Consider the following 15,045-nt stretch of genomic DNA (forward strand, 5'->3'; position numbering starts at 1 on the left):
TCTAAACTACAGGATGCTACATTTGGGTTGTTTCAAGCCACTGCATGTGTGGCAAATTTTTACAGCTGTAATAGGAAATGAAAACAAACCCAAATATCCTTCAATGGGTGAATAAACTAATTGTGATATATTCATATCACAGAATACTACTCAGCAAAAGATAGAGTAAAATATCAATAGAGGCAACAACTTGAATGAATTTCCGGGAATAATGCTGAGCCAAAAAACCAGTCCCAAAAGGTTACATACGACATTTTTGAAAAGAAAAAATTTGAGAAATGAAAAGCAGATTAGTGACTGTCCAGAGTTAGGGAGGTAGGTATGGTTTTGAAAAGGCAACACAAGGAATACTCTGGAAATGAAATTCTTTTCTGTTCTTGACTACGGCGGTAGATATTTGCACGTATGACTAAATTGTATAGAATCACACATACATCTTGATTTGTACACCCTCACAAATTAGCACAAGTGAAACTGGAGAAATCTGAGTAAAACAGATGGATTGTATCAATGTCAATATCCTGGTTGTGATGTGGTACTATTGTTTTTCAGGATATTACCACTGCAGGAATGGGGTAAATTGTATAGAGGAACTCTATTATTATTTCTTACAACTGCATTTGATTCTATTCAATTTCATAAGTTATCTAAACATTTTTTTAATTCAATTCAAAAAATAACATACTCAGTTATAAAGCTTTAATAAAATAAAAGTTTGGCCAGGCACACTGGTTCACACCTGTAATCCCAACACTTTGGGAGGCTGATGTGGGTAGATGGCTTGAGCCAGGAGTTCAAGACCAATCTGGGCAACATAGCGAGATCCCCATCTTTACAAAACACTTAATAATTAGCCAGGCGTGGTGCTGCACACCTGTAGTCCCAGCATCTCAGGAGGCTGAGGTGGGAGGATCACCAGAACCCAGCATGTCGAGATTGCAGTGAGCCATGATTTCACCACTGCACTCTAGCTTGGGTGACCAAGTGAGACCCTGTCTCAAAATAAAACAAAAGAAATGAAGACAAAAGTCTGTATACAGTATTGTTATTGTCTAATCTTGACTGCAGAATTTTTATTTTTAAAGCCAATTAGCCTAAGTATCAGCAATATATTATTATTATGAAGGCAAGTTATTTTCACTGTAGAAAAATAAGAAAAAGAATAAAGAAAAATAAGAGGAAAATCTGATTATCTTCATAACTGGGCACATTTTTTGGAGCCTACTTTTTTATATAACAATATATTCTTTAGCAAATCTAATTATTTTTAAAATTACAAGCTAAAAAATCAACATCAGAGTCCAATTTGCCATCTGGTCATCTTTAGGTGTACCGATCAAACCTTTGTTTATCTCAAAACCTATTAGAATACTTCTTTTTAAGTCACTGTAAATTATCTCCTTGAAGGAGAAGCACCCTTTGCTGCAGTCTGATCTCAACATCCAAGTTCTAGATCTTAAGCCATGTCCAGGCAACATTTTTCACAATCTCTGCTGTTTTTCTCCTTTGCAGCTGATGAATTCAACCCAATTACAACCATGTTAAAGAACAGACTTGCTTTATTTTTTTCAGCATCCAGAACCATATGGGAAGCTACGGTTATCTCTTCACAGGTGGATGAACAGATTGATCAATAGTTGTAATACAGTGTGATAAGTATCTTGAATGAAAGGTATGTTCCATACCTTTTGGAAGTCAATTTTTCAGCGACTATCAACATTTAAAATGTCATCCTGCCTAGTAATTTCTCTGCTGGTAGTTTATTCTATATAGAAATCCTTTAAGAAAACATGCCAAGTACGCCAAAATATATATAACAAGGCCCTGCAGCAACTGTTTGTAATAGCAAAACACAATAAAAAACATAAATTCTCATCAATAAGATGCTGATTATAAGGAAATAAATATCTTCATGACCATGGAGTAGAGAATTATTTCTTATACAAGATACAAAAAACACTGACCATGAAGAAAGATTAATAAATGAGACACCTTTAAATTAAGAACCACTGTTCATCAAAAGGCACCATAAAAATTTGTGGAAAGAATAAAAAGCCACATGGTAGGGGAGATACTTGCAACACACATAACCAACGAAGAAGCAGTATCCAGAATATCAAAAGAACTGAAAAATCACTGGCAATATGGCAGACACCTTGAAGGCCCTGCACAAAAGAGGCAATCCAAATGGCCAATAAATGTGACAAAGGAAGACTCAAAAATAAATGCATTCCAAAAAATAAAGAAGTTTCTTTTTTTTTTTTTAGAAGTTTCTTTGTAGAGTGCAAGAAAGTCAGACCTCAGAAGAATTGATTCATCAAACTTAGAGTGAGCATTTAAAGGAAAAATCCCACAAAATTACCAAGATCACCAGGCTTGCATGAGTCTGTTCAAACTGAGAACACATCAGCTTCCTCACATGACCATCATATTCACAAAGGTTATGACATACACTGAGACGCCAGCAGAGTAAAATTAGGAGATAAAATCATTTTTGTTAGGAAGTGTAGGTTTATAGGAGTATTGACAGTTTTATTACTTTCGTATCACAACTAGATAGGATGCCCCTGTTACACTTTGGTTTATTTCTGGAATCAATTTTTCCCCTGACTATGCCATGGGAAAATACTGGGGCATTAGAAGCAAGGTAGAGTGTTGGTTTTTGCTTTTACAGAACCTCATTGTGGTACAATTCTTTCCATTAGGGCAAATTTGACCAAATGAGTTGCTCAGCAGTTTTCTGATTCCATGCCATTAATTCAATATTTTGTATAATTCAACCAGTTTATTTACATGGAAATAACAAGAGGTGTTGTTTACTACATAAAGACCTCTGTGACAAACTGAAAAAATGACCACAATGCTTTGCAGTTCCTCCTGTCAAAAGATGGAGTCAGGCTGTGGTATAAGCAGCCCTGTCACTTGGGGTATGTGTCCTGGCAAATACCATGGTGCTAGAGTTTGCTGTGGTGAATTAACATGCTGTAAAGAGTCTCTCATATGTCATACCTAGAGAGTCACGGTGTAGATCTTTCAGTTCTGAAGCAAGATCATATCGTCTGGAGCAAAGAAACTGTATGTTATTTGAAAAGCAACTGCGGATACACTACTAAACCCTGAAGGGAACTAAGTGCCAGACCATGAAACATTATGTGATCAAGAGACTGGAGCTTCCCATTATAAGGTAGATATTTCGACTCACCAAGTCATAAACTCAACTGGACTAAACAGCAATCCATCATTCAATGGAAGTGATACTTTGGAACTGGATTAGGGCAGGTCTTGAAGACACAAGTAAGTTACACAAAGAGATGAACTAGACCCCCATGTCACCTATTTATGATGCATTGAAACCTCTCCCCAGTTCACACTCATAGCTCACGGGGAACATCCTGGCTAAAGGAAAAAGACCCTGTGCCTGCTTCAAAAATGAATTTAAAATCCTGCGACAGCTGAAAATTGGCTGCTATTGCATTGTATCCCTGTATTAGTCAGGGTCCTCTAGAGGGACAGAACTAATAGAATAGGTATATATAAAAAGGGAAGTTTATTAAGGAATATTAACTCACCCAATCACAAAGTCCCACAATAGACTGTCTGCAAGCCAAGGAGCAAGGAAAGCCAGTCCAAGCCCTAAAACTGAAGAGCATGGAGTCCAGTGTTCGAAGGCGGGAAGCATCCAGCACAAGAGAAAGATGTAGGCTGGGAAGCTAGGCCAGTCTAGTCTTTTCACGTTTTTCTGCTTACTTTATATTCTAGCCCTACTGGCAGCTGATTAGATGGTGCCCACCCAGATTAAGGGTGGGTCTGCCTTTCCCAGCCCACTGACTCAAATGTTAATCTTCTTTGGCGACACCCTCACATACACACACTCAGGATCAATACTCTGCATCCGTCATTCCAATCAAGTTGACACTCAGAATTGATCATCACAAGTCCACCCCTCATCAACTTGAACCCATAAACATCTCCTTAGATCACACATAATTTTCAAATAAAGATAATAATAAGGTCATAATTTCACCTAACATAATACAGCTATCTTTTATACAACTGGAAACACACCAATCCCCAATCAAAATACTATTGCATAAAGTTAACAATACTTAAATGCTGTTATGAAGTGAATAAATCTTATGTCACATGATAAAGGAAAAAGGCAATCAATTAAGGCATTTTCTTAGTACAAGTGTACACATACACAAACACGTTTTTAACCAAAGGAAGAAATACTCATGACAGTTACAGTCCTTGTTTCTGCAGCTGGTCATGTGATCGTAACTGGTATTGATGACTACCTTCTTCTACAACCCATTCTGTATTCCCTTTGCCTTCAGCAAGCATCTCAGCAGGTCGTGGCTTTTTTCCTGGCAGAGTGACCCAAACCTTCATTCCTGAAGGGTCTGGGTCATTTGCAGTCCTGCCTGGATTGGGCTGTTGTAGTTTCCCATTGACCTTACTCACAGAGCATGGTAATATACTAGGAGATACCCTAATGGATTCCCTGTATTCCATACATACTCTTCCTCACCTGTGTTTTGGAGTAGTATACTAATTTCATCTTGATAGTCCAGGTCAATCACCCCAGCCAACACTGTAACTCCCTTCTTAGCCTATTGACTTAAAGATAGGAGGAGCCCAAAGTGTTCAGGTGGCAATCTTAACTTCCAGTTTAATGGAATCGTTTTTGCGTCTCCTAGTGGCAGCATTCCTCCCTCTGGAACTAAGACCTCTAGGCCAGCAGAACGTAATGTTGTGGGAACAGGAAGCAAAAATTTGGCTAGTGGATCATTAGGGGTGATGATGAGTGGTGCCACTGCCACTTCCACCCCTTGATTCCTGGACCCATAAATCCTGGCTATAGTAGAAACAGTATCATATATTGGACGCTGATTCAGAGCATACACAGCCTTCTGGAGAACTTTGCCCCACCCCTACAAAGAATTGCCACCTAGTTGGTGTTGCAATTGTGAATTCAAAAGGCCATTCTACTATTCTATCAATCCGGCTGCTTTAGGATGATGGGGAACATGGTAAGACCAGTGAATTCCATGAACATGATCTCATTGTCACACTTCTTTAGCCATTAAGTGAGTGCCTTGGTCAGAGGCAATGCTGTGTGGAATACCAGGATGGTGATTAAGGCATTCCATGAGTCCATGGATGGTAGCCTTGGCAGAAGCATTGCATGCAGGAGAGACAAACCCATATCTAGAGTAAGTGTCTATTACAGTGAGAATAAACCTCTGCCCTTTCCATGAGGAAAGAGGTCCAGTATAATCACCCTGCCACCAGGTAGCTGGCTGATCACCCTGAGGAATGGTGCCATGCTGAGGGCTCAGCAGTGGTCTCTGCTGCTGGAAAGTTGGGCAATCAGCAGTGACCGTAGCCAGGTCAGCCTTGGTGAATGGAAGTCCATATTGCTGAGCCTATATGTAACCTCCATCTCTGCCATCAAGGTCACATTGTTCATGGGCCCATTGGGCGATGACAGAGGGGTGGCTGGAGAAAGAGGTTGAGTAGTGTCCACAGAATGGGTCATCCTATCCACTTGCTTATTAAAATCCTCCTCTGCTGAGGTCACCCGTTGGTGAGCACTCACAAATCTATTCCACAAGGTATTATTGGTCAAGGGTTTATCTTCTGGATACTCCCAGCTGGGATGAGTAGATCTAAAGTGACTAATCCACTCCACCATCCCAATCTCCCTAAGCTTTTGGATCACTTCCTCTACATTAAACAAAAAGAAATCAGGCATTTCCACCTCACTCACAGTGGGCCATCTTTTTTTTTTAATATATTTTATTGCACTTTAAGTTCTGGGGTACATGTGCAGAAAATGCAGGATTGTTGCATAGGTACATACATGGCAATGTGGTTTGCTGCCTCCATCCCCATCACCTATATCTGGCATTTCTCCCCATGTTATCCCTCCCAAACTCCCTACTCCCCACTGTCCCTCCTCTAGTCCCCCCCAACAGACCCCAGTGTGTGATGCTCCCCTCCCTGTGCCCATGTGTTCTCATTGTTCAACACCTGCCTATGAGTGAGAACAGGCAATGTTTGATTTTCTTTTCTTGTATCAGTTTGCTGAGAAGGATGGTTTCCAGATTCATCCATGTCCCTACAAAGGACATGAACTCATCGTTTGTTATGGCTGCCTAGTATTCCATGGTGTGTATATGTGCCACATTTTCCTTGTCCAGTCTATCATCAATGGGCATTTGGGTTAGTTCCAAGTCTTTGCTATTGTAAACAGCGCTGCAATGAACATGCATGTACATGTGTATAGTTAGAACTGCCTCAGTAATGGTGGACTGTCTCTGTAATGGCAGACTGCCTCGGTAATTGCCAATTGCCTCGGAAATGGCAGACTGCCTCTGTAATGGTGGACACCCTTCCCCCCACAGAGCTGGACCATCCCAGGTCCAGCTGTGCTAGCTGTGAAACTCTCAATCCAGAGTGTTTCAGATTGCTGGTCTTTGTGGGGGTGGGACCTGCCAAGCCAGATAACCTGGCTCCCTGTTTCAGCCCCCTTTTTTCAGTTGAATGGGCAACTCTGTCTCCCAGGCATTCCAGGCAACAGTTAAAACGGCTGCCCAGATTTTTGTGAGTTTTTGTGTGGAGACCCACTGCACTGGCTGAAACAGCCATGCTGGAGACTCATGGCACTTTTCCGCCTGGGAATCTCCTGGTCTGTGGGCAGTAAAAACTCATTTGGAAATGCAGTGATCACTCGCCCTCTGCGTTCTCACTGGGAAGTGCACTCTAGAGCTGTTGCTATTTGGTCATCTTGGCTGAGCCATCTTTTAATGCATATTTCAGCTAACCAAGCAAATAAACTATTAGAATCTTTTTTAATTCCCCAAGCTGCAACGTTAAATGCAGAGTCCCTACTTAGTGGGCTCAAATCAATGAATTCAGCCTGAACCAATGCTATGTTCCTTCCACCATTATCCCACATTCTTAATATCCATTCCCCTGCCTGTTCTCCAGATTTCTGCTTATATAAATTAGAAAACTCAAGCAGCTATTTTTGAGTGTAGTGTACCTTCTCTTGGGTCAGACTCTCAATCTCATCTCTAGGGGCCCACTGCGACTTTAGTCTAGTTATAGGTCTAGTAGCAAATGGGGGTGTTGGGGGTGGCTCCTGAGGAGAATCAACATTATCTCGCCTGGCAACTGCCTCAGGGGAGGCCATCACTGTTGCCTTGGGCAGCACAGGGTTTATCTCCTTAGACTAAAGTGGAAAGGCCAATGGCAGCATGGGTCAGGGAGGGGAGATTGCCACTATTGAGGATGGGGAAGCTGTTCCTCCTGGACAAAAAGATTCATCAGAGTTTACAAACTCAGTGTCCCCAGCTTCATCAGGGTCCTCCCACAAGTCCCTATTCCAAGTTGCAGAGTCCCATTCCTTTCCAATCAATGCCCTCACTCTAACAGTAGACAATAGCGAGGCTGTGCATGTACATTTCATTGCAGGTCAGCCACTCACATGATATGAGCTTGTATCTGTTTTTCCACAATTTCAGCTCTTTCTCTACAGAAGATAAGATTCTCACTCAGGGCAATCTTAGCAGATTTGAGGCTCAGTCTCTGCTTCTGAAGCTGGGAGTTAGAATTCCAGTTAGAATGATTTTCTTTCATCGCTTTGTCTACTGAACTTAGGAGCAACCAATCAGCTTCATTATGTTCCTTGGTTCTCCACATATGATCAAAGGCATTATGTATAGAGTCACTAAACCCCTTAACTCTCACAAGCAGTGAATCAGGAGTGTCAAATGCATTTATTTTGCATAACTCTCTAAACAGTTCATGCCAAGGATTATCTGTGTTCTCCAAAATATTAGAAGTAGAGTCTTCCGCATTTTTGGGTCTAATCATATTAAGCAGCCAACTCCAGAAACCCCAAAACTAATAAAAGAACTCCATCCTTAACATTCTGTTCCTTTAGAATCACTCTTGGTACCAAAATCTATATTGGTCAGGGTTCTCTAGAGGGATGGAATTAATAGGAGACATATATATATATATGAGTTTGTTAAGTATTAACTCACATGATCACAAGGTCCCACAATAGGCCATCTGCAAGCTGAGGAGCAAGGAAAGCCAGTCCAAGTCCTAAAAATGAAGAACATGGAGTCCAATGTTCAAAGGCAGGAAGCATCCAGCACAAGAGAAAGATGTAGGTTGGGAGACTAGGCCACTCTAATCTTTTCATGTTTTTGTGCCTGCGCTCTATTTTAGCTATGCTGGCAGATGATTAGATGGTGCCCACCCAAATTAAGGGTGGGTCTGCCTTTCCCAGCCCACTGATTCAAATGTTAATCTCCTTTGGCAACACCCTCACAGACACACCCAGGATCAATACTTTACATCCTTCAATCCAATAAAGTTATCACTCAGAATCAACCATCACAATCCCCCATTCATGAGTGGCCCTAAAAGACAGCGGGGAGGGGAAATCCTGTAAGTAGAGCTTCAAACAGTACATCTGGTTTTCAACATGTTGTAAAGGGAGAAGTGGCCTGAGTAAGAATATATATGGACCCTCAAGCAGTGATGAATGGCTTGTCTGGTTGGTTGGGCCTTAGAAAGAGCAAAATTCAAACATCTGGGGAAGAAGCATATGGCTAGACCTAAGGGAGTGGAAACAAAATGTGTGGCTTTTTAAAATCTCATACCAATGCCCACCAATGGGCATCTGCTGCAGAGGAAGCATTCAATAGCCAAGTGGATAGGATGACTCCTCCAGTAGAGGTCAGCTAGCTCCTCTCCATGTCAACCTCTGCATTTGAACATTGTGCTCAGGAAAAGAGTATAGTTGTGTTGGCAGGATTGGAGGCTATTCATTCACCCAATAAAACAGCACAGGTTTCCTCTCACCAAAGGTGATCTAACTACTACTGCTCTTAATGTCCAATCTGTCAGCATCAGAGAGCAATGCCAAGCCCTTGATGTGCTACATTCCTGAAGGAAACCAACTAGCTATTTGGTAGGAAGATGATTATATTCTACCCTGGGGGCCAACAACTCATCCTTACTGGGATTCGTACATAGCATATATATATTTCTTATAAATAATCTTTGTAAAAATTATTACTTTATTAAGTATTGATCTTTTAATGCACATGCATTTACTCATTTTGTGTGATGAAATGGTGAGTATGCATAAAGCACTGCTGCTGTACACAGAAGTATGATGTTGACTCAAGAAAATACTTGTGCAGTTAGTTGTTTGAGTTGTGAACTGAACTAGCTGGTTTTATCAGGGACATCATTCTTACTTTAAAAGAATGAATAATAGAACCGTCATTATTTTAGCCTAAGTATTTGGCAGGCATTTTCTCAAAAATAAACTAAGTTAGAATCTGCAACTTTAAGAAAACTGACTGACAATATTTGTTGCCAGTGATAAAATTTGAGTTTTCAAGTGAAAATTTGAATTTTAGAAAATTTGTATGTGGTAGCATGAACACAACAGCTTTCCAGTAATTAAAGACTTTTCTGATGACAGTGGTGATAATAGGAGTGAAGGCAATTCTTTTTTGATATTGTACAATACTGTAAAATGAAATGTGGCAACTTTTGGAAAATCTACATAACCAAGTGAACCAATATTTTCCAATGATTTTACAGTTATGCATGAGTAAAAGGTGCATTCACGTGAAGGGCCAACTGATTTTAATGTAAGGAGTACAAAATTTCAAACAGTTTTATATTCTACATTACAAAAATCTACCACTTGTCAAGTTCTGGCTGAGTATAAGCAGTAATTTGAAAAGGTACAATTACTTGAAAAGGCTTTTAAACTACCCCTCCACTTCCAACTATATATCTGTATGAGGTAGGTTTTCTTCATATACTTCAATCAAAACAATCATACAGAAGAAACATTAAGCTTGACATTAAAGAAATTTGAAAATTTGAAAGATAATACCATTTTTTCAATAATTTTTTCTTGTGGGAAATATAGTTTTTCTCATAAAAGCCTGTCATTCATGCTTACATGTATGAGTTTATTTTTATTCTTAAATAAATAATAAAGTCCATTTTTAATTTGTTTTAATTTTAAAGCAGTAAACATTGATAGATATACAACACATCAACAAGATTCTAGGATTCTCAATAATTTTTGAGAGTGTAAGGTGATCATGAGAACATGTTTGAGAGTTTCTTCTCTATTTTTTTATGCACTTACTATTTCATTGATTTTCATTCCAGTCTTTATTTCCTTCCTCTTTTCTTTTTTTTTTTTTGAGATGGAGTCTCACTCTCTCACCCAGGCTGGAGTGCAGTGGCATGATCTTGGCTTACTGCAACTTCCACCTCCTGGGTTCAAGCAATTCTCTGCCTCAGCCTCTGAGTAGCTGGGATTATAGGTGACTGCCACCATGCCTGGCTACTTTTTGCATTTTTAGTAGAGACGGAGTTTCACCATCTTGACCAGGCTGGTCTTCAACTCCTGACCTCGTGATCCACCCTCCTCAGCCTCCCAAAGTGCTGGAATTACAGGTGTGAGCCAATGTGCCTGGCCTCCTTCCTCTTTTTCATTTGAGAATAATTTTCTTTTTCTAGTTTTCTAAAGTGGAAGTTTGGATAATGAATTTAAAATCTTGCTTCATTTCTGTCTTAAGCATTGCTTTAAGCTACATCCCATAAAATTCATTTTTTAATGTTTTCATCAAAACTCAGTTCAAAATATTTTCTAATTTCCCTTGTGATTTATCTTTGATACATACATTATTTTGAAGTGTATTCTTTAATTTTCACATATTCGGGGATTTTTTTGAAATATCTCTGTTACTTTTTTATTCCATTCTCATCAGAAACCATACTATTAATGACTTCAGTCATTTTACATTTATTAATGTTTTATGGCTCGGGACATGATCTTTCTCGAGAAACGTTACATGTGCACTCGAAAAGAATGTGTTCTGTGGTTGTTAGATGAAGTATTCTACACATGTCAACAAAGGCAAATTGTTTAATAGTGCTGTTCAAGTCTTCAGTATCCTTACTGATTTTTTTATCTACTTGTTCTATCAATTATTAAGAGAGGAGTGTTGAAATCTCTCATTATAATTATGGATTTGTCTATTTTTCCTTGCTGTTCTGTTCATTCCTGCTTTATTGCTTTTGTTGAAATTCTGTAATTAGGATTGTTATGTGTTCTTGATGAATTACACATTTTATCATTATGAAATGTCCCTCTTTGTGTGTGGCTAGCTTCCTTTTCCAGAAGGCTACTTTTCTAATATTAATATAGCCTTATATCTTTCTTATTAGTAGTATTTGCATAGTATACAATTTTTCTTCCTCTTACTTTAAATCTAATTGGGCCTTATGTTTAAAGCACATTTCCTGCCAGACACAGTGGCTCACACTTGTAAATCCAACTTGGGGAGGCCAAGGCAGGAGGATCACTTGAGCCCAGAAGTTCAAGCCCATCCTGGAAACATGGTACAACCTCATCACTACAAAAAATTTTTAAATTAGCCAGGTGTGGTGGTGCTTGCCTGTTGTCTCAGGTACTCAGGAGGCTGAGGTGAGAGGATCACTTGAGTGTAAGAGGTTGAGGCTGCAGTGAGCCATGATTGCACCGTTGCATTCCAGCCTGGGCAACAGAGAGAGACTCTGTCTCAAAAAAATAAAAAGAAAGGGAATTTCCTGTAGACAGCATACAGCTGGATCTTTCTTTTTCAATCTAATGTACCTTTTTATTGGATTATTCAGATTCTTTACACTTCATGTAATTATTTATGTGGTTGAGTTTAAGTCTACCATCTTGCTATTTCTTCTCTATTCCGCTTGTTCTCTAACCCATCTTTTCTCTTTTCCTGCCAAATCTTGGATTAACTATTTGTTTGTTTATATCAGTTTAGGAGATTAAATGGAATACAAAAAATAATACACATATATTAAATGGAATACATAAAAAATACACATATATTATTTTTTAGTGGTTGCTTGAGTGTTTTCAATGTCTTTAAATTATTACAACTTACCTTCAAAATGGAATACACATAGATTAAATGGAATACATAAAATAATACACATATATTATTTTTTAGTGGTTGCTTGAGTGTTTTCAATATGTCTTTAAATTATTACAACTTACCTTCAAATATTGATATGGTTTGGCTCTATGTCTCCACCCAAATCTCATCTTGCAGCTTCATAATTCCCACATGTTGTGAGAGAGACCCAGGGGGAGATAATTGAATCATGGGGTGAGTCTTTCCTGTGCTGTTCTCATGATAGTGAATGGGACTCATGAGATCTGATGGTTTAAAAAAATGATTTTCTTTGCACGAGCTCTCTCTTTGCCGGCTGCCATCCACATAAGATGTGAATTGTTCCTCCTTGCCTTCTGCCATGATTATGAGACTTCACCAGCCACGTGAAATTGTAAGTCTAATTAAACCTCTTTCTTTTGTAAATTGCCCAGTCTCAAGTATGTCTTTATCAACAGCATGAAAACAGACTAATACATAGTATACCACTTCACATTTGATATAATTTTTTAAAGAAAATTTAAAACGGGCCAGGCGCGGTGGCTCACGCCTGTAATCCCAGCACTTTGGGAGGCCGAGGCGGGTGGATCACAAGGTCAAGAGATCGAGACCATACTGGTCAACATGGTGAAACCCCGTCTCTACTAAAAGTACAAAAAATTAGCTGGGCATGGTGGCGCGTGCCTGTAATCCCAGCTACTCAGGAGGCTGAGGCAGGAGAATTGCCTGAACCCAGGAGGCAGAGGTTGCAGTGAGCCGAGATCACGCCATTGCACTCCAGCCTGGGTAACACGAGCGAAACTCTGTCTCAAAAAAAAAAAAAAGAAAAGAAAATTTAAAACAAATTAGATGGGCACAGTGGTGTGTGCCTGTAGTGCCAGCTATGTGGGAGACTGAGGGGGGAGGATCACCTGAGCCTGGGGAGGTCGAGGCTGCAGTGAGCCATAATCGTGCTACTGCACTCCAGCCTGAGCAACAGAGCAAGACTATCTCAAAAAGAAATAAAAAAGAAATAAATTTTAGAATTTTAAGTCTTTAATATTTACTAACAAAACTATCATTTTTGGCCCACTTCATTTCTTTGTACAGATACAAATTTCCATCAGTATCATTTCTGTTCAACATTTAAAAACCACTCATGGGCCAGGTGCAGTGGCTCACACCTGCAATCCCAGCACTTTGAGAGGTTGAAGTGGATCGAGTACGGGAGACCAGGAGTTTGAGACCAGCCTATCCAATATGGCAAAACCCATCTCTATTAAAAATACAAAAATTAGCTGGGCATGGTGGCACACACCTGTAATCCCAGCGACTTGAGAGGCTGAGACATGAGAATCACTTGAATGTAGGAGGCAGAGCTTGCAGTGAGCTGAAATCATGACTCTGCACTCCAGCCTACGCAAAAGAGTAAAACTGTGTCTCAAAAAAAATAAACTAATTTTAAAAAATCATGCCTTCCCAGCAGTTCCCCAAAGTCTGAACTCCTTCCAGCATTAATTGAAAAAGTCCAAGTCCAAAGTCTCATCTGAGACAAGGCAAGTACCTTTTATCTATGAGCCTGTAAAGTCAAAAACAAGTTAGTTGCTTTCTAGATAAAATGTGAGTACAGGCATTGAGTAAATGTTCCCATTCCAAATGGGATAAATTGGTCAAAACAAAAGGCCTACAGGCCCCATGAAAGTCTGAAACCCAACAGGGCAGTCTTTAAATTTTAAAGCTCCAAAATAATATCTTTTGACTCATGTCTCACATCCAGGGCACACTGATGCAAAGGGTGGGCTCCCAAGGCCTTGGGCAGCTCCACCCATGTGGACCTGCAGGGCACAACTCCCCATGGCTGTTTTCATGGGCTGGCATTAAGTGCCTGTGCTTTTCCAGGCCCACGGTACAAACTGTCAGTGGATCTACCATTCTGGGGTCTGGAGGACAGTGGCCCTCTTCTCACAGCTCCACTAGGCAATGCCCCAATGGGGACTCTGTGTGAGGGTTCCAACCCCACATTTTCCTTTTGCACTGTCATAGAAGAGATTCTCCATGAGGGCTCTGCCACTGCAGCAGACTTCTGCCTAGACATCCAAGCATTTCCATACATCTTCTGAAATCTAAGTGGAGGTTCTCAAACCTCAACTCTTGTTTTGGCACACCCACATGCCCAACACATGTGAAAGCTGCACCCTCTGAAGCAATGGCCTGAGCTGTACCTTGGCCCATTTTAGCCATGGCTGGAGCTTCAGCAGCTGGGACACAGGACACCATGTCTCAAGGCTGCACAGAGTGGCAGGGTCCTGGGCCTGGCCTGCAAAACCATTTTTCCCTCCTAGGCCTCTGGGCCTGTGATGGGAGGGGCTACCAGGAAGATCTCTGACATGCCCTGGAGACATTTTCCCCATTATCTTGGCTATTACCATTTGGCTCCTCATTACTTATGTGAATTTCTGCAGCTGGCTTGAACTTCTCCCCAGAAAATGGATTTTTCTTTTCTACTGCATGGTCAGGCTGCAAGTTTTCTAAACTTTTATGTTCTGCTTCCCTTTTAAACATAAGTTCCAATTTCAGATCATCTCTCTCTGAATGCATATGACTGACTCTACACTTTTAGAAAAAGCCAGGTCACCTCTTGAATGCTTTCCTGCTTAGATATTTCTTCCACCAGATACCCTAAATCATCTCTCTCAGATTCAAAGTTCCAGAGGTCTCTAGGGCTGGGACAAAATACCAACAGTCTCTTTCCTAAAGCATAGCAAGAGTGACCTTTGCTCCAGTTCCCAAGAAGTTTCTCATCTCCATCTGAGACTACTTCAGCCTGGACTTCACTGTCCATATCACTATCGACATTTTGGTCAAAGTATTCAACAAGTCTCCGGGAAGTTCCAAACTTTCCCACATTTTCCTGTCTTCTTCTGAGCCCTCCAAACTGTTCCAACCTCTGTGCATTACCCAGTTCCAAAGTTGCTTCCACATTTTCAGGTTATCTTTATAGCAGTATTCTACTCTTCCAGTACCAATTTTATGTATTAGTCAATTTTCA

General features: G+C 40.2%; 1 long non-coding RNA gene across 1 annotated transcript in view; it reads right to left on the reverse strand.

Annotated features, from left to right (window-relative positions):
- Positions 1-3,568: 3,568 nt before the first annotated feature.
- Positions 3,569-15,045, reverse strand: part of LOC144579520 (uncharacterized) — a 28,708-nt gene continuing 17,231 nt past the window's right edge. The window contains exons 2-3 of the long non-coding RNA XR_013527267.1: positions 8,058-8,121; positions 3,569-3,639 (exon numbers count right to left, since the gene is read on the reverse strand). This is a non-coding gene — a long non-coding RNA (uncharacterized LOC144579520). The remainder of the gene's footprint in view (positions 3,640-8,057; positions 8,122-15,045) is intronic.

This window comes from Callithrix jacchus, chromosome 15 (genome assembly GCF_049354715.1).
Source record: "Callithrix jacchus isolate 240 chromosome 15, calJac240_pri, whole genome shotgun sequence".
Lineage (NCBI taxonomy): Eukaryota > Metazoa > Chordata > Mammalia > Primates > Cebidae > Callithrix > Callithrix jacchus.